This window comes from Candoia aspera, chromosome 7, assembly GCF_035149785.1.
Source record: "Candoia aspera isolate rCanAsp1 chromosome 7, rCanAsp1.hap2, whole genome shotgun sequence".
NCBI lineage: Eukaryota > Metazoa > Chordata > Lepidosauria > Squamata > Boidae > Candoia > Candoia aspera.
The window spans coordinates 8,198,590-8,217,209 of NC_086159.1; the positions used below are offsets into that span (position 1 = coordinate 8,198,590).

The following is an 18,620-nucleotide window of genomic DNA, read 5'->3' on the forward strand; positions in this document are numbered from 1 at the left end:
ATCAGATTCTAGGAAGAATTCAGGTGGCCCCAAAACTTTCCCAAATGAGGCAGCTTGGAGACACGTAAAAGAAAATTCATTATTTGGAAAATATAAGGGGTGGCTGTTACTTGAAACTGTCTCTGTTTAAATCCTTGGTAGGAAGAAAACCAGAAACAGACAAATTAAGTGATACTTTCAGATGTTTAGGGATGTTTTAGATGACAGTGGGGCTTTTTAACCAAATCATGAATAAAGTCCCAGCTTCCAGTGATTTAAAATGGTCTCTCTTCAGGATAAGATCCCACTGTTGAGTGGCTAATTGGGGTATTCTCATAATCAGGAGGCTGTGAAATTTGCTGTGGATGTGCTAGCGGCCGACGGTGCTGGTGGTGAACGGCGAATCTGATGTTCTAAGGATCAACACACCATTGGAACCTGGAATGTAAGATCTATGAGCCAGGGCAAATTGGATGTGGTTATTGGGGAGATGTCAAGATTAAAGATAGACATTCTGGGCGTCAGTGAACTGAAATGGACTGGAATGGGCCACTTCACATCAAATGACCACCAGATCTACTACTGTGGACAAGAGGACCACAGAAGAAATGGAGTAGCCTTCATAATTCATAGTAAAGTGGCTAAAGCAGTGCTTGGATACAATCCAAAAAACGACAGAATGATCTCAATTCGAATTCAGGGCAAGCCATCTAACATCACAGTGATCCAAATATACGCCCCAACCACAGATGCTGAAGAAGCTGAAGTAGAGCAGTTCTATGAGGATCTGCAGCACCTACTGGACTACACGCCTAAAAGAGATGTTATTTTCATCACGGGAGACTGGAATGCTAAGGTGGGCAGTCAAATGACACCTGCAATTACAGGTAAGCATGGCCTGGGAGAACAAAACGAAGCAGGACATAGGCTGATAGAATTCTGCCAAGACAACTCACTCTGCATAACAAACACTCTCTTCCAACAACCTAAGAGACGGCTTTATACATGGACTTCACCAGATGGACAACACCAAAATCAGATTGACTACATCCTTTGCAGCCAAAGGTGGCGGACATCTATACAGTCGGTAAAAACAAGACCTGGAGCTGACTGTAGTTCAGATCACAAACTTCTTGCACAATTTAGGATCAGACTAAAGAGATTAGGGAAGACCCACAGATCAGCTAGATATGAGCTCACTAATATTCCTAAGGAATATGCAGCGGAGGTGAAGAATAGATTTAAGGGACTGGAATTAGCGGATAGGGTTCCGGAAGAACTCTGGACAGAAGTTCGCAACATTGTTCAGGAGGCGGCAACAAAATACATCCCAAAGAAAGAGAAAACCAAGAAGGCAAAATGGCTGTCTGCTGAGACACTAGTAGTAGCCCAAGAAAGGAGGAAAGCAAAAGGCAACAGTGATAGGGGGAGAGATGCCCAATTAAATGCAAAATTCCAGAGGTTAGCCAGAAGAGATAAGGAATTACTTTTAAACAAGCAATCCGCGGAAGTGGAAGAAGACAATAGAATAGGAAGGAAGAAACATTAACAATCTCAGATATGCAGATGATACCACTTTGATGGCTGAAAGCAAAGAGGAACTGAGGAGCCTTATGATGAAGGTGAAAGAAGAAAGTGCAAAAGGTGGCTTTCAGCTAAACCTCAAAAAAACCAAGATTATGGCAACCAGCTTGATCGATAACTGGCAAATAGAGGGAGAAAATGTAGAAGCAGTGAAAGACTTTGTATTTCTAGGTGCGAAGATTATTGTGGATGCTGACTGCAGTCAGGAAATCAGAAAACGCTTGATCCTTGGGAGAAGAGCAATGACAAATCTCGATAAAATAGTTAAGAGCAGAGACATCACACTGACAACAAAGGTCCTCATAGTTAAAGCAATGGTGTTCCCCATAGTAACATATGGCTGCGAGAGCTGGACCATAAGGAAGGCTGAGCGAAGGAAGATCGATGCTTTTGAACTGTGGTGTTGGAGGAAAACTCTGAGAGTCCCTTGGACTGCAAGAAGATCAAACCAGTCCATCCTCCAGGAAATAAAGCCAGACTGCTCACTTGAGGGAATGATATTAAAGGCAAAACTGAAATACTTTGGCCACATAATGAGAAGACGGGACACCCTGGAGAAGATGCTGATGCTAGGGAGATTGGAGGGCAAAAGGAAGAGGGGCTGACCAAGGGCAAGGTGGATGGATGATATTCTAGAGGTGACGGACTCGTCCCTGGGGGAGCTGGGGGTGTTGACGACCAACAGGAAGCTCTGGCGTGGGCTGGTCCATGAAGTCACGAAGAGTCAGAAGCGACTAAACGAATAAACAGCAACATTCTCCTTTCTGTAAAAAATTATTTAATTTTATTTCCTACTTTGTTTTTTGGGGCATTGCCAAAGAAGAGAAAAGCCATCCTCTGTTCTGTTCCCTCTTTTCACTTTCTTCTCTAACCAGAGATTGAAGAGATTGCATCTTCTGGAAGGGATTGCTGGAAGGGAGAGAGATAATTTCTATATTTTCACATTTAGGAAATGCTGCTCCATACCACATGCAAATCGCAAACAAATGAAGATCTCCACAATTCACCTGAAGGCAATTCCTTGCTTATACTTCACAAAACTTCATGCAAGCTTTGCAGTTTGATCGTTCTGGCTAACCTAACTCCCAAAACTTGGACAGAGGGAACCAAACGGAAGTAGGCATTTGAAACGAGCATTTTCTTCTCGTGTGGCACGTACATCAACAACCAGAGCAAAGTCTACCCAGTGAATTATTGGGAGCGTCTGATAAGCCGGGCAAGGAGACGGAAATGCAGTAAATTCCAGCAATTCCTGGGCCCATAGGAGATCATCCCTACCCTTCCGGTTCCCTTGACTGGTACTGCGCTCGATTCCTGGCAGAGGTGATGTGGCCACAGTGTTGATTAGCTGCCAAAGACTTTGCTTGGATTGCTTGAGATGCTGGTGTTGAGCCGGGTGTGTTCTATGGCAGGCTTCCCCCTGCAGTTTTGAGCACACCATCAGGAGACAGAGAAGCATCAATAACAGTTGACCAGAGAAGATGCTCTTTTGCACCCTCGTTCTGGAAAAGATCAAGGGCAGGCACGATCTGGTTTCAAGGTTCTCCTGGGCAGCTTAACATGATGACTTGGGACCCCTGAACCCTGATACAGACTATTTGGTCTCTCCAGTCCAGTGTTTCTCAACCTTGGCAACTTTAAGAAGTGTGGACTTCAACTCCCAGAATTCCCCAGCCAGCCATGCTGGGGATTGAAGTCCACACATCTTCAGGTTGCCAGGGTTGAGAAACTCTGCTCTAGTCTGACCCTGGTTCCAACAGTGGGTGCCAGGAGAGCTGTCCGAACGTGTGAGCATCCCACTTTCCCTTAAGTGCTCAGAGCAGAGCGATACAGATGTTACAATACGTCATGCCCCCATGTACGGGCCTTACATGACTTCCATCCCTGCTCTAAGGTCAAATCACACTAGAAGAACCGTCATTCAGGGTCTGTTCCACCATCTGCCCCTGGAAGGAGCCTGGCTGGTTGGAATCCGTTTCTCCACTTTCTGTTTCTTTTGATGTACTGTAGTTCCTTTGATCCCAGTGTTGCGCCTCTGAGGAAGCCCATGTGCAGAGTCTGCATTTGTGTCGCTTGAGGCCTGGGCCAAGCCATGAGCGAAGCATTCTCTTTATCTCCTGAAACACCTCATTTCCCCAATCCAAATCTTTCGGTAATTCCAATTTCTTTCATTTCTCCAACTTGGGCGTTCCGGTCACCTGTTGTCAGCACAACTTCGGTTCTTGATACTGCATTTAGCCGCTCATGCCAAGAGCTGTTTAGCTCCTCAGGGTCTCCCACCACTTTATCTAACGAAGATGCGTGGTCACTGCACATCCACTAATTCTGACAGAGGTGATGTTGTCATTTATTGGGTTATAGATAAACAAACCTTTAGCAACACCCTTGTTGTGTATCGTAGCCACTCTGTTCCCCTGGAGTAGAACTGATGGACATTTGAAATCTTTATCTCCTGAACCTGTAATGGCAACCCTCTAAAATGGACAACTTCCTGTATGTTGTGTTTATGTGCAAGCCCTCTTGCTGGACTGGGCCAGGAAGTCTTTCTGTAGGCATCTTTAACTGACTTCCATTCCTCTTCCTTCCCTTCTAACGTGAATGTGCACGTAGCTGTTTTATAGGGCTGCTTGTGCACGTGTGATTTTCCTGGTGCTGAACTTTGATACTCTGGAAATCAAAGTATCCATGAAATGCAAGAACTTCCGCTACGAACTTTGGCATCCTGGAATTCAGAATTTCAGTATAGAAAATATCCCTTTATTACTATGACGTTGAATGCTTAGCCTGCTCCATATTTTGTTCCTACAACATTAGCTCCAAAGGACTGACTCTCCGTGTGGGGCACATGAAGCTGCAGTTGCATCTTCACATTCTCCTAGATGAAAAGTGGATTCTAGGATCTTCTGCTCGTGGATTCCTCCTCCTCCTCCTCTTCTCTGCTCAGCCCAGCTCAATGAAATAATAGTACAGGTAGTCCTCACTTAATGACCATGATTAGTGATGGTTTGGACTTACGATGGTGCTGAAAAAAAAGACTTACGACCGGTCCTCACACTTATGACTGTTGCAGCATCCCTGCAGTCATGTCATCATGATTTGGGTGCTTGGCAACCGGTTTGCATTTATGACCATCCCAGCGTCCCATGGTCACGTGATTGCCATTTTTGACCTTTCTGGCCAGCTTCTTGCAAGCAAAATCAATGGGGAACTGTGTGATTTGCTTAATGACCATGTGGTTCACTTAACACCCACAGTGATTTGCTTAATGACAGCCACAAAAAAGGTCGTAAAATCGGGTCAGATTCACTTAATGACTGCTTCACTTAGCAACTGAAATTCCAGTCCCAGTTGTGGTTGTTAAGTGAGGACTACCTGTAGTTTCTTCTACTAATTTATTGACAACTACGTGGAAGAAAATCCATTAATGATCTAAAGTTTACCCTATAAATATATCATTCACTTCAAGTTGAACAAAGAGAAATCTTTTTTAAATTCCAAACAGGAAAAGCGAAGAACGAAATTGAGAAAAGACACATAGCTAATTTCCGAATTGCAGTTTCACACTTTGAAATCCTGTTCTTCCAGAATTCCAATACATAAACGTAAAATGAATTAGTTAATTGACTGTAATTAACTTTATGCTTTAATTTAATCACATTTTGAAAAGTCAGCATAATGTGTCTGAAATCCTTACGCACATGTTTACAACCAGGCAGAAAGGTACAGAACAAGTTCCCAAATTACAACTGTCACATTATACAGTCCTGTTTTTCCAGAATTCTAATATATTAAAATTAATATGTTGAGTTTGGGGAAAGAACAGGGAAGTCCAAAGCGTGTCCTTCCAAAAGCACCTAGGGGGCATCCAGCTTTTTGGAGAGCGCATTTCTGTTCCTGGTTTTTCTGCCAGAATTAATCAATGGTGCTTACAAAAACAAAAAAAAACCCACCAAAGAGAGATTATACATTGGATGATAATCAAACTATTAAGACTGACCTAGATGCTCTAATGAAGCTGCTGTTGTGAATTGTGCACACTGCCTGTGAAATGTCTGTTTGGAAGTTAATATGTCTCCAGCTGATTTTGAATTCCTGGAATTTAATCAGTCCTTCAAGGAAGGGCAGGTCGTGAAACAGACTGCACAAGAACTAATGGAATCCTTGTTTATTGTTGTGGGGCAATGTTTCTCAACCTTGGCAACTTTAAGATGGGTGGACTTCAACTCCCAGAATTCCCCAGCCAGCATGGCTGGCTGGGGAATTCTGGGAGTTGAAGTCCACCCATCTTAAAGTTGCCAAGGTTGAGAAACACTGTTGTAGGGTATAATAACAGAATCTTGAAAGCCTGACTGTTTCCTTTTATACTAAAGAGAACCAAGGAAGGATTATCTTGTGTTTCTTTCTCACCCGCACATCCTTCCCAGAACTAAGTGGACGTTTACTTAACCATTCTTCCATTCCTTCTTCAAGGCTTGCTCCATGGTCCTCTACAATTTTTTAGAATTCGCCACAACTGTTCACTCAGACTCAATTGTCTAGTAGCTGCCATTGCTGAAGGAAATATCTGTTTCGTACTCAGGTATAATCAGTGGTGGAACCCATGCTTGTTTCAGTCAGGCTACAAGGATCTAAGGGTTAGAGTTGGATCTCCCTGCAATCCAAGAGAGTGGCTGCTTGTGCAAGTAGACCAATTCCCAAGTGTGTTCAACACATATAGGAGTTGTAAGCTAAATGTGTAAGACTACAATCCCCACCATTTCCATTCAGTACAGTCAGCGGTCCTCCTGGTTAGCAGTGGTGGAAATGTACCCCAAAATCTGAAGGATACTGTAAGACAGGATTCTCATTCTGATAATGTGGTTAGCAACCGTTGTGTAAATAACACCCAGATGCAGACCGGTCTGCTTCACAGAAGAGATTAATATTCTCCTCATGACTCTAAATGTGTAGAAAGCCAGAAACAAATGGCTTTGAATGACCCATATATAGATTCCACATCTAAAGCAAAGTTACTTGTCAGAATTCTTGTGTTCTCACTTAAATGCTTTCCCCAATACAGGTGGTCCTCACTTAATGGCCATTTGTTTAGTGATGGTTTGGACTTACAGCAGTGCTGAAGAAACTGACTTACAACCTGTCCTCACACTTACAACTGTTGCAGCATCCCTGCACTCATGTGGTCACAATTTGGGTGCTTGGCAGCCAGTTTGCATTTATGACCATCACGGTGTCCTGTGGTCAGGTGATTGCCATTTTTGACCTTCCCGACTGGCTTCTGGCAAGCAAAATCAATGGGGAACTGCCTGATTCAGTTAATGACCACTTGGTTTGCTTAACAACTACCTTAGCAATCAAAATTCTGGTCTCAGTTGTGGTCATTACACTACCTGTAGATCTTACCCATCCCTGTTCAGTGAGAATTGTTCCTTGGCTCTTCTCAGGTCCTGACTGTTGCTAAGAAGATACGTCTTGGGAAAGACCAAAGCTACCATTGATTTGAATCAGTTAGCCACTTTCTACATGCAATTCTTTTGAGCAAACGAGCTTGACCGAAGAACTGGTTTGACATTATGGAAGAATCTCCCTAATAAATTCATTCTCCTGATAAAATTTCTCCAGTCCTCGTCACGTCATAAATAGCTTTCTTCAAAGACACAGATTGATAGCATCCTCCAGTCTTCCCTAAGTTTATGTTAAGACACAACGAAAACTTAACTTCACAACATGTGGACAGACTCAACCACAGTTTCAACTGGGAAACTGTTAGCATCTTAGACCAAGCCAAATCCAAAAACACTAGGGGATTCCTGGAAGCCTGGCATTCAGACAACTCAGCCATCAATAGGCACATAGAGATAAGCCACATTTATGAACCATTCAGAAGAGACAATAAGGAAAGCTAAGAGGGAAGCAAAAAGACCGAACACATCCTCTCCAGCAGCCAACACCCAGATAAGCAGGGATGAACACCAGAGAAACATTCAACCAGAAAACAATACCCTAATTGAGGGACTGCCAAGGAGACAAACCACACACCCACCAACATGGGCAGGACAAGCTACTGTATGGAAACAGGGAGCAAACCTCACCCTCACCAGCACTGACGGTGTTACCTAGCTGGGTAATGAAAAGTCTGCAAGCCAACAACCAGGCTCAGAGAGCACCGAGGACTCCTCAGTTCAGGTTAAGTTCTAAATATCCCATGGAGATCAATGTTTCCCATTCCCCATGCAAGTGACATTAGCGTATTGACCAAACATGGTAGCTTATGCCAAAAAATGCCCTAGTAGTGTGTTTCTGCATCTCCACTTCTACTAGATTAATCTATCCCCAACCACCCAGTCCACAAATCTTCTCATGCTCTCCAGGGCCACCAGGAATAAACCAACACATTCCTGACTAGCAGTTCTATCACTTCTAGATGTGATGCATGGCAGTGTTTTGATGTTTTTTGTTATCCCTGATACAAGCATTTGCTGGGAACCATTCTTGGTGATTTGTTCATAAGCACCCATTTGACTCCACATCAAAATGTCACTAATAAAACATCCCCAAATTAGAAAGAGTTAGGGATTGGAAAATAAGGTCTAAAAATAAAAGACTGTTTCCTTTCCCTGTACCAAAAATGCTATATTTATGGAATGCCTAAATTTAGAGATGTATAGCTCCTGAAAACAAGGTTGTTAGCTGGATTGTTTTCCCAACTTAATATTGGAATAGTTCTGATTCTTGGTGTTGAAATGTATCCCTTGGAAAGATCTGCTCTAAAACCCGAGCTGAATATGGATAAACCTTGGGAGATTTAGAAGCCGTGGGAGAAAGAACTGGGCCAGGAGCATCCCTTGAGCCCTGGGGAAGGAGATGGGGTTAGGAAGAGCCCAGACTGGTTCCTCCCTAAATCAGTACAGTAGGAGGAAAAACACAGACACACAGACACAAGAGTCTGTTAACCAAGCCTGTCTCAGTAAAGCATAGTTCTAGTCTTCCTGTGGAGTCAGTTTCTTGAATGGGCCTACCTCATAGGGTTGACAGTGCTGGACTTGGAAGTTGAAATTCATCCCAGAAGAAGATAAAGTCCAACCTTTTCTGCATACCAGGAAAAACACATGAAGATGTGCACCAAGTCACCAGAAGTATAAACACTGCATTACTACAGGTAGTCTTCACTTAACAACCACAGTTGGGACCAGAGTTTTAGTTGCTAAGCGAAGTGGTCATTAAGCAAATCGGACACGATTTTACGACCTTTTTGCGGCAGTTGTTAAGTGAATCACCATGGGCGTTAAGCAAACCACATGGTTGTTAAGCAAATCATGTGATTTACCATTGATTTTTTGCTTGCCAGAAGCCAGCCAGGAAGGTTGAAAATGGTGATCACATGATGCTGCGACGGTCATAAATGCGAGCCAGTTGCCAAGCACCCAAATTGTGATCACGTGACCACAGAGACTCTGCGACAGTCATAAGTATGAGGACTGGTCATAAGTCAGTTTTTCCAGCACCATCGTAAGTCCCAACCATCACTAAATGAATGGTTGTTAAGCGAGGACTATCTGTACAGACAGTTTTGATTTGAGATAAGTTTACATGAAGCCGACATGGTGACTCCAGGATGCTACAGAAATTATCTAAAGGAGTCTCTTAAAACAGCTTTCCCCAGTTGGTGCATTGATGTTGGGTGGTGAAAATGAGAGTTTGAAATCCGGCAAATGCAGAGGCGCCAGCTTGGAGAAGTCCTACAGCACTAAGCTACAGATCAAGAGCTCCATTGGCCCTGGTGGTTTAGTAGCTAGTGCAGTGCAACAAGTAAGAAAACCATAATTTCACGAGCGTATTTAGGAGATGGGAACAGCATCTTGGCGTGATAGATCTGCTTTGCCAGGAGGATGGTCCCTTGCAGAATTTTAGCACATTTTGCAACAGGGTTTCAATTTAAGAGCAATCGCTGCAGACACAGATGAACCCACTGGGTTTGTGGAAGAAGCTTCATCTGGTTATTGAGTTAACCATTTTCTCACTTTGCACTATACCCTAAACCAGTGTTTTTCAAACTTGGCAAGTTTAAGATGGGCGAACTGCAACTTCCAGAAGTGGCTGGCTTGGGAATTCTGGGAGTTGAAGTCCACCCATCTTAAACTTGCCCGGTTTGAAAAACACTGCCCTAAAGTATATCCTGTGTGTCCACTCAAGACACTAAGCAAGCCTCAAGAAAACTAAGCAAGTTTAGAGTAACCAGATTTCAGCATATTTGTGGGGATGCAACCACTAGGGACGACCTGGTTCGGTGTTTTATGAGGATGCAGACTCCGAGATGGAAGGAATGGGCATCTTCATTAAGGGTGGGCTAGATATTCTGGCTCCTGATGGGGAAACATCTAAATAGCTCCCCCACCTCTTTGGTAGAGTTACACAAAGACAACTAGAAAAGCAGCATATTAGAGAGACCTGCCGCTACACCCCATGTTTCATGCGGAGCTTCAGGCAATGAAATCATTCAAGTTGAGATGATGCCTATATCTCCCACCCAGTTCCATCAGCAAACTCTGGAGAGACAAGGAAAGTCTAGAATCGGTCCCTGGGGGCTGTTTCAGAGCAGTTAAGAGTGAACAAGCTGAAACAGTTCCCTTGTTTTACTATACCAACACGAACACCAACCTTTGTAGGCCGCCACAGAAAGATTTAACAAGATGAACATGGAGGGACAAAGATTTTCCTTCCCAATATGGGGGCAGGAATCCTCTCTCATCTGTTCCAGAAGAGGCTGAGATGGCCTCATATTTCACTTTGCCTAGTTCAACCTTTGTTCAGGCCCACAGAAAGTCACACAACAGCTGTTTGAAATTCTTAACTGGAACCAGGAGTGAGGTCTGGTCAGCCAGGGGCATATTTCTAGATGTCAAAGATAGAAACGAAGTGAGGGAGGCATTGCATGGCCAGGAATGTCCCGGCTCCACATCAAAGAAACTTGGAGCAACTAAATTGGAGCTGTTTTCTTCAGACTCCTTGACCCACCTTGGGCTCCTTTTACCAGGCTGGAAATCCTATGGGGAAACTTTCTCTGGGAGAGTAACTGACATTATCCCACTATCCACATCTGGATGGTGACACTGCAGCCTTTGGGGCAAGGTGCGGTCTCCCCAGATGAGTCTACCATAGGTCCTCCTCAAAGAAGTCCTTGAGGTGGAATTCAAGGCTGTTCAACAATCTCACCAGGTCCTGGTGTCCATTTCACACCTGACTTTCTCAACCTGCTGTCCTCCAGGTAGGCCTTCAGCCACACCAGTGGGGAATTATGGAAGTTGTAATCCCAGCACACCTTGAGGACACCACATAGAGGTGGGTGGGAAGGAGGTAGCACTAAATTCTTTGAAGCTTGAGCAATTGAGACCTAATATCTAGTAGCAACTGGGGTGACGACTGGGGAAGGCAATGGCGAACCACTCCTCTATAGTCTGCCAAGAAAACATCGTGAAAGTGGCGTCCCCCCAGAGGGTCAGACATGACTCGGTGCTTGCACAGGAGGCCTTTCACCTTTTACCATCTAGTAGCAATAGAACAACTGCCAGCCACTAATTTGGTGGAGTTTCTTTTGACTCCGAAGGTAGTTTCTGCTCTTGCAGTAGGATAGTTTACCATCTCCCTGCAGCGCAGCTATGTAATTCTAGCCTCTGGGTTTAATGTTTTTATTTCCCACAGGAACCTATATTTCTTAACTCCCCTCAAACTGCAGGGAGCCCTTCTCCTCATTCTGAGGGTCTGACCCCAGACATCCCACTGCAAACCTTGTTTGATGATGCCGCTTCTGTCCTACATGCTAGATTGGTTCCCCAAACCTTGATGCAGATTTTATTTTTTATCTATTGGTCAAATTTCGTCACCACTCATCTCCCTCAAAAGAAGGACTCTTTTGTCCCTCTTTTATCTTGAAAGATAAATCCTTTTATCAGAAGAAGCAAGCGGATCCAGATTAAACAATATTGTTTTAGCCTAACCTTCTCTCATCCTCTACATCAGTGTTTTTCAAACTTGGAAACTTTAAGATGGGTGAACTTCAATTCCCAGAATTCCCCAGCCAACGTGCCTGATCCATATTAAGAAGGGGGAATTCAAAGCTGTTCCACAATCTCACCATGTTGTGGTACAAATGCATTGAAGAGGAGCAGATTGCGGAAGGCTGGAGTATAAACAGAAAGCTTTCGAGAGTCATGGTGTCCCTGGGGAGCGGGGAGACAGGGCCAAGGACAAAAAGCAGCAAGACAGTCACACAACACAACTTCTGCCCCTTTCAGAAACTTGTCGTGGGAATGCACACATGTATGAAAGGGGCCCATGACAGTGCGGTGGGGTGAAGATGCAATGCACAACAGCGCTATCACTGCATCCTGCAGACATCTCTAGAGGCTACAGCTGGAAGGGCAAAGCATAACCAGTACTTTGAGGCTGCCCAGCAGTGTCTGCAGGGTGTGGTCCAAAAAGTCAAGATGGCGACGCACATCAAAAACCAGCAGAGCTTCAATGACACTGTCGGGGCCTCGACACATCTCAACTTTTTGGACCATACCCTGCGGACGCCCCAGAGGCTGATGGGATTTTAACCTCAGAGCACTAAAGGGTGATTGATGCCCTTCCCATGCCTGGGCTGGGGGGGCAAAAGAAAGGCAATGCTGGGTGCAGAGGGGGAGATGGCTGTGGTCAGGGTTTAGCCCATGGGAGGACAGACGCTTGCAAATCTCTTGCAGCCCACAGCCAAGCAGAACAGCAGAACAGCAGGAGGAGAGGCCTCAGTACCTTTGCATGGCCAGATCAGCTTCTCCAACCTGTGGGCCACCAGATTTGCTGGATCTCCTTAAGTTTAGAAAAGCAGCCCGGTCCTTCCATTTCTTAGATTCAGAAGCCCCTGTGGGTTAGGGATGCTGGGCGCTGTAGTCCTAGCATGTCTGAAGAGGAACTGATTGGGTGGAGGTGGAAGGATGACTCTCCATCTGCCCCAAAACTGGCTTCCCACAAGGCCCTCTCTCTAATTCATTCTTCTTCCTCATCTGTTTTCTGTTTTGTTCTGTTTTGTTCATTTTCCAGTCCTGGGGCAAGATCTCCATCGTAGGGGCCTTGTTTGGCCATCCAGATAGGAAACAGCAGACAAACATATTTGTTTTATTCTGCAAAGGGAGAGAAAAACGCAACTCATTCCTAGAGGCTTCAAAGGTTTCGCTGGAGAGCCCAAAGCAATGGAATCTTTGGCAAGCTCTTGTTCACGAGGAATGTGTAACTCTGCCTGAGCGAAAGGTGGCCGTGCGGCTGAGCTGTTCTCGCCCAGGACCTTTCTCTTTTTTGCCTTCATCCAGTGATTGATTGCCTGGATATATTCAAAGCCCGTGAGATGCCTTCAACTACTGTTGCAAAAAACACATACCTCATCAGCCATGGAGGTGTTTCTTTAGAACCACCAAGGGGCTTCTGTGGGGCATGTGTGTCCGTGTGTGTTTGCGTGAAGACAGTGGCCACAACCACATGTTTGAAGCTGCCATCTTGACTTTTTTGACCCACTCTTCTGCAAATTTCAGAGGGATGGCATGGAAGGTCAAGAAATGCTTAACTCAAAAAGAAGGGAATGATTTAAAGCAGGAAAAAAGGCGTCACACCTGTCAGTGGGCTTGGGTGCACTTGGTGGCATGGCATATCTGCTTTGTTGTTAGCTGCACTCTTGGCTGGGGGTGCAACTCGAGTGGAAGTGGAGCCTCCAGCACTGAAGTCTGCTTTGGATTCAAACATTATTACTGAATGGCTGAAGAACGTTCCAGCAGGTCAGAACAATGGCAGTCAATGAAAAGATGTTTATGTCTCAGTTTCTGGGGGAAGCAGACATGTCCGTTTGGCTGAGGTCAAGATTACAGGTAGTCCTCACTTAACAACCATTCATTTAGTGATGGTTCGGACTTACAACGGTGCTGAAAAAACCGACTTACAACTGGTCCTCACACTTATGACAATCACAGTGTCCCTGCAGTCACATGATCCTTCCTTCCTCTCTCACTCTTTCCCCTTCCTTCCTTCCTTCCTTCCTTCCTTCCTTCCTTCCTTCCTTCCTTCCTTCCCTCCTTCCCTCTTTTTCCTTCCTTCCTTCCTTCCTTCCTTCCTTCCTTCCTTCCTTCCTTCCTTCCCTTACTTCAATCCCACCCACCCCCAGAAAGCCAAAACAAGCTGAAAATTCCAGCCACATCTCTTCTTGTGCTGTCAACACCTTTGGGGCCCCCTTCCAAAGGATTAGTCAGTCCTGATGGCACCTTGTCAGGTCATCTCTATTCTGACTGAAGATCTGACAGCTCTGTTCAAAGGCTGAAAAAAAGTGCCTTGAAGGGTGTGCTTTCTCTGCTTCCTTGAGCTTCTGGAGGAAAGGTAGGAACCAATATCTGCCAAAACAACCAATAAATCAACAACAGCATCAAAAGTCAGCCCAGGCACCCCAAACCTTTTTGCTCATCCAGACTTTGAGAGACACGGTGCGTCTGGATCTAGACGTCCACAGAACCACAATAGCTTCTCGGCAGCAACAGGGGTCATCTGCCCCAGATCGCCAGCAATGTTCCAAGCTGGCCTTCTGGTTCTGGAGATTGTCTTACTTTTTTCTCTGGGCTGGCGGTTGGGGTGGTTGGGAGGAGGGGGGTGGAGAAGCAGATTTTGCCTTCCTCCTGCTGGTCCCAAATTGCCTTCATTTGCCTGGAGCAAACATGCTCAGCATCACGATGCCCTGGGGGCAGTTCTTGTTTGCAAGGAAACATGACAAGGTATGAAAAATAAGTAAAAACTTCCTGACATAATAAACTCGGCAACATTATGAATCCTTCCCTCTTTTACAAGGGACCTCTCCATTTACCCAAACAAATTTCACGTGAACTTTTCAAGTGCTGCTGGTAGAGAGACAAATCTCATAAAAAGTTCCCTCCAGATAGCTTCATTCAGAAGATCCCATCCCCTCCAGAGTCTACAACTTCAAAGTCTGTTGGTGTTGACCAGCCAAAGACTGCCAGTTTGTAAGATCTTTTTTTCCTTTTTTCTGAAAAGGAGTTTTGCTGGAAGAGACATTGAAACAGAGTGATTGTGCTTAAAGAAACAGCTGACATGGCGTGGGGGGGATGGAACGTAGTTGGAAAACTTGCAAAAGTGAAATTAATGTGTCTAAGATGGAAATCAGAATGATTTGCCTAAAAAAAAACCTAGATAATTTATATTAACATTTGGTAGGAAGGGCTGTATGTTATATAATGTTGCATATGTCAACCGAAACATTTCTATAATTAAAACAAAATGTTAGAAATATAGAAAAAAATGGAATCTGGCCCTGTAATGCATACAGTAAAGCAGGTAAGTGGGGTTGGGTGTTTTTTTTAGCAGTTTGCCCACCCCACTGTCCTTATTATTTAATCATAAGAAGTGTTGGTAGTTCCTTAGATAGACAAGAGTGCCCACGATTGGCTTTATGGCTGCATTCACTCAACAGTGCTAAACCCTATACCAGATTAATAATACCCAACTTGCCCAAAGAAGTGATCCACGTGATGGCTTCACGTCATGACCTGGTTCCCACCACATGCTAAGACAACAGCTGGATTTCTACAATACACTTTACTACAAATTGCCCAAAGTCACTTTCACCCAGCCTGCTATGTGCAGTCCCCCAAATTCATCCACCAGAGCCAACTGGAACATAGTTATTCAAGAAGTTTATTTTTTTTCCCTACTCCCCCAAATCTAGAGGGTGAAGCTCATACAGAACACAAGTGAGTCAAGATGGCACAGCAGCAGATCAGCAAGAGATCCTGTTCCAAAGTAACCTGTTAATAAACGTTGTGCCTTAGAAGGGAGGAAAGAGAACTCACTAGGATAAGAGCAATTTGAAATTTCTTTGGCTTGCTAGGGTTCCCACCAGAACGGATTCTCCTGGCTGTCCTCACCAGGCCTCGTTATAGAGGATGTGAGCGCCTTAAAGCCATCGCTCAGTTTATTCATGGGGGTAAAGAGTTCCATCGCTTGGTAGCACTCTTCACTTGCTGGACATGATCCGCAGGAATTCCTCATAGTTCATCTTCCCATCCCCATCCACATCAACCACCTTCATCATCTCCTCTACTTCTTCGTTGGACAACTTTTCCCCAAGGTTGGTCATGATGTGTCGCAGTTCTGCGGCACTGATATAACCATTTCCATCCTTATCAAATACCTGGAAGGCTTTCCGGATCTCGTGACAATCTCGGTTCTTAATTGCGTTTTCCATCAGGGTCAAGAATTCTGGGAAGTCAATTGTACCGTTTTTGTTTGTATCCAGTTTCTTAACGATCTCCCGCAGCTCAGCTTCTGTTGGGTTCTGCCCAAGGGACCTCATCACGGTCCCAAGCTCCCTGGTGGTGATGGTCCCATCTCCGTTTCTGTCAAAGATCATAAAGGCTTCCCTGAACTCAGCAATTTCTTGTTCTGTCAGAGAGGCCATGGTCTCTTCTGTCCCACCAACTTGCCGATCACCCTCCACACCTTGATGCTTTCTCCGACGGTGAAGAAATGCCTCCTTTGCTCGCAATGAGTCGCCCAAAAGGTAGGGGTGTTTCCCCTGGCTTGTTTCCAGAGATGTTCTGGCATCTTGCAACAAGCAGGCAACACCCAGGCCTTGCTTCCACTGCAGCAATTGTGGAAACCTTTACTGAAGGGTCCCCACCCCTTTCATTAGGGAACCTGCTAATCTCGTCCAGGCAATGCCTGAAAATGGGTAACGTTTTCTGGATTTCATCTCATGTCTTTCTGGGACAGAGTCATTTGCTGGTTTTCAGTGACATGCTTCCAGCTGGTCTAGAGAGCATCAGATTGGAAGAAAATGATAAGTGATCATGGAGCTGAGGACCTCCAGCTGCCTCTGTATAGCCATGCCCCACCCTGTTGATGCACAGGCCACTGCCACTTGGGAATAAAGCTATGTTGGTTCCCTGCCAGGCAAGATCCAGGGCAAATCCAGTGGGTGAGCTAAGCTGGAGGAGGAGGAAGAGGAGGAGGTGCCAGGGTGGAACTGGTGCTGCTGCTGGCAGAACCAGTTATTGCTTGATTTAGATAACCCCATTAGGAGGTCTCAAAGATGACCTTGCATTGGGGCAGTTTAGGAAGTGGCTGGCTGTTGTGGAGCAGAGCTGAGCAGCATGACCTATTCAGTGACCCTATTGGGGAAGTCTGGAAGTTGCACTCAACTCAACTGGAGGGTCCAAGGCTGGAGAAAGGCTGTCCATGTCAGGCCATCAAGAGATCTCCTAGAAGGTCACAAGCAAGGTGGTCCAGTTTAGGGTTCTTCTGCTCATGGCTTTGGTGCCATTCCCATAGGATGATCCACCCTTGAAACCCCTGTGACCCCCTTTGATGGGCTGAGAAGCTGAGTTTCTTCTGGCTCAGTTACTTAATAATTCAAGCCACAAACTTTGCAAGTTGAGCTGATTGCATTCCATAGGGGCCTTCTAAGGGGTGGGGACTTCTGCCAGTCTCCTGTGCCCCTGTGGCTCTCCCTTCCCTCTGCTTGACGGAAGGCATCATACAGTCCTGATGGCGTTGCCCAGGCTACGAGATTCCCCAGCCAGACCACCTGTGGTTTGTTGGTTCATGTCCCTTGCCAGGAGGGGCAGAGGTTGTGGTCCAGGTCAAGGACAGATCTTGAATGGAAAAAGCATAATTTGGCTTCCTCAAATTCCACATAATGGCTGCAGTCTAGATGAAGGCAGAAGTGACTCTTGGATGTGAAAAGTGCTTGGGAATGCTAGGCTGGCAAGATGGAAAAGCCCTTAGCTAGAGGTCTTTGAGACGCTTCTCCAGGAATTTGCCACAACTTGTGGCAGTCAATCCCGTGCCTTGAATATATGCTGTATACATAATTACTCTCTTTGATTTATGATTGTCTTCTGGTTGAGTCAAGCCATTTAATGAGCCAAAAATGCTTGCAGGTAAATAAGTGTGCCTCTCATTTTTTTAAGCTGGTGAAAACTTTTATTGTCTCCTCCCACTCTTCTTCTTTTTATTGATCTATTAAGCCTCACCCGGACCCTTTCATCTCAAGGGTGAGCTAAAAATTCATATGTATGTAAATAAACCAGTGAGGAAGAAGTTTAGGCTTGTGCCAGACTTCAATGTGAAATGAAGGCTCAACATGTTGCTGATGCTGACTTTGCCCAAACCAGCACTAAGACATAGATAGCCAATGCCAGCCTGGAGCCTTCTCTTCCAGACGTGTGGACTTCAACTCCCAGAATTCTCAGCAATGGTTAGCCTGGCTGTGGAACTGTGGGAGCTGACAGGAGGGAAGATTAGGAAAAAGTTCCCGGGGGGAAAAAATCTAGCTTACAAAGGGAAGGGGAAAACCATTTTGCAGCACTTCCAAAGTCTCCCATTTCTCCACAGCCTTGATGTGTAGAGATTGGATCCAGCACCGGCTGTGTTCGTGCAACATGCTCAGCCAGGCCAGTTAAAGACTTTGCAGCTAAGCCTGGTTAGTTTTAATCTTGGCTGGGGGGTGGGGCAGGGTGTTGTGCGTGGTTTTATGTCTAGTGCGGTGTTTCTCAACCTCAGCACCTTTAAGATGTGTGGACTTCAATTCCCAGAATTCCCCAGCCAGCGTGCTGGCTGGGGGATTCTGGGAGTTGAAGTCCACACATCTTAAAGGTGCTGAGGTTGAGAAACACTGGCCTAGTGCAAACCCAACTTATCTGGTCCATTTATGGTCCAGTGTTTTTAGTGAACACAGAGAAATGGGTTAATTCAGTAGTCAATGAAGGGTATTATGTAAAAATGAACTCAACTTTCAGAGGACTTCAAAGCTATTCAGAATTCTTTGGGGGTTATTTCTTCACATGCCTGGAGAAGGATCAGAGGGGTTGCCAAATGTCTAGAATCTTCTGACAATGGAGAAAGACTGAAGACCGCACAGTCCTCCAGATATTTCCAACCTACCATTCTCCGCATCTTCAGAATCAGCCAACACTAAGAGGTATGGAGAACTATCATTCTGCAGTTCTTCACCCCTGAGCTGTTGGCATCTC

At 45.2% G+C, this 18,620-nt stretch overlaps 1 pseudogene; it reads right to left on the minus strand.

The window, feature by feature from the left end:
- Window positions 1-15,483: 15,483 nt before the first annotated feature.
- LOC134500637 (calmodulin-A-like) lies at window positions 15,484-16,191 on the minus strand (annotated as a pseudogene).
- Window positions 16,192-18,620: the final 2,429 nt, after the last annotated feature.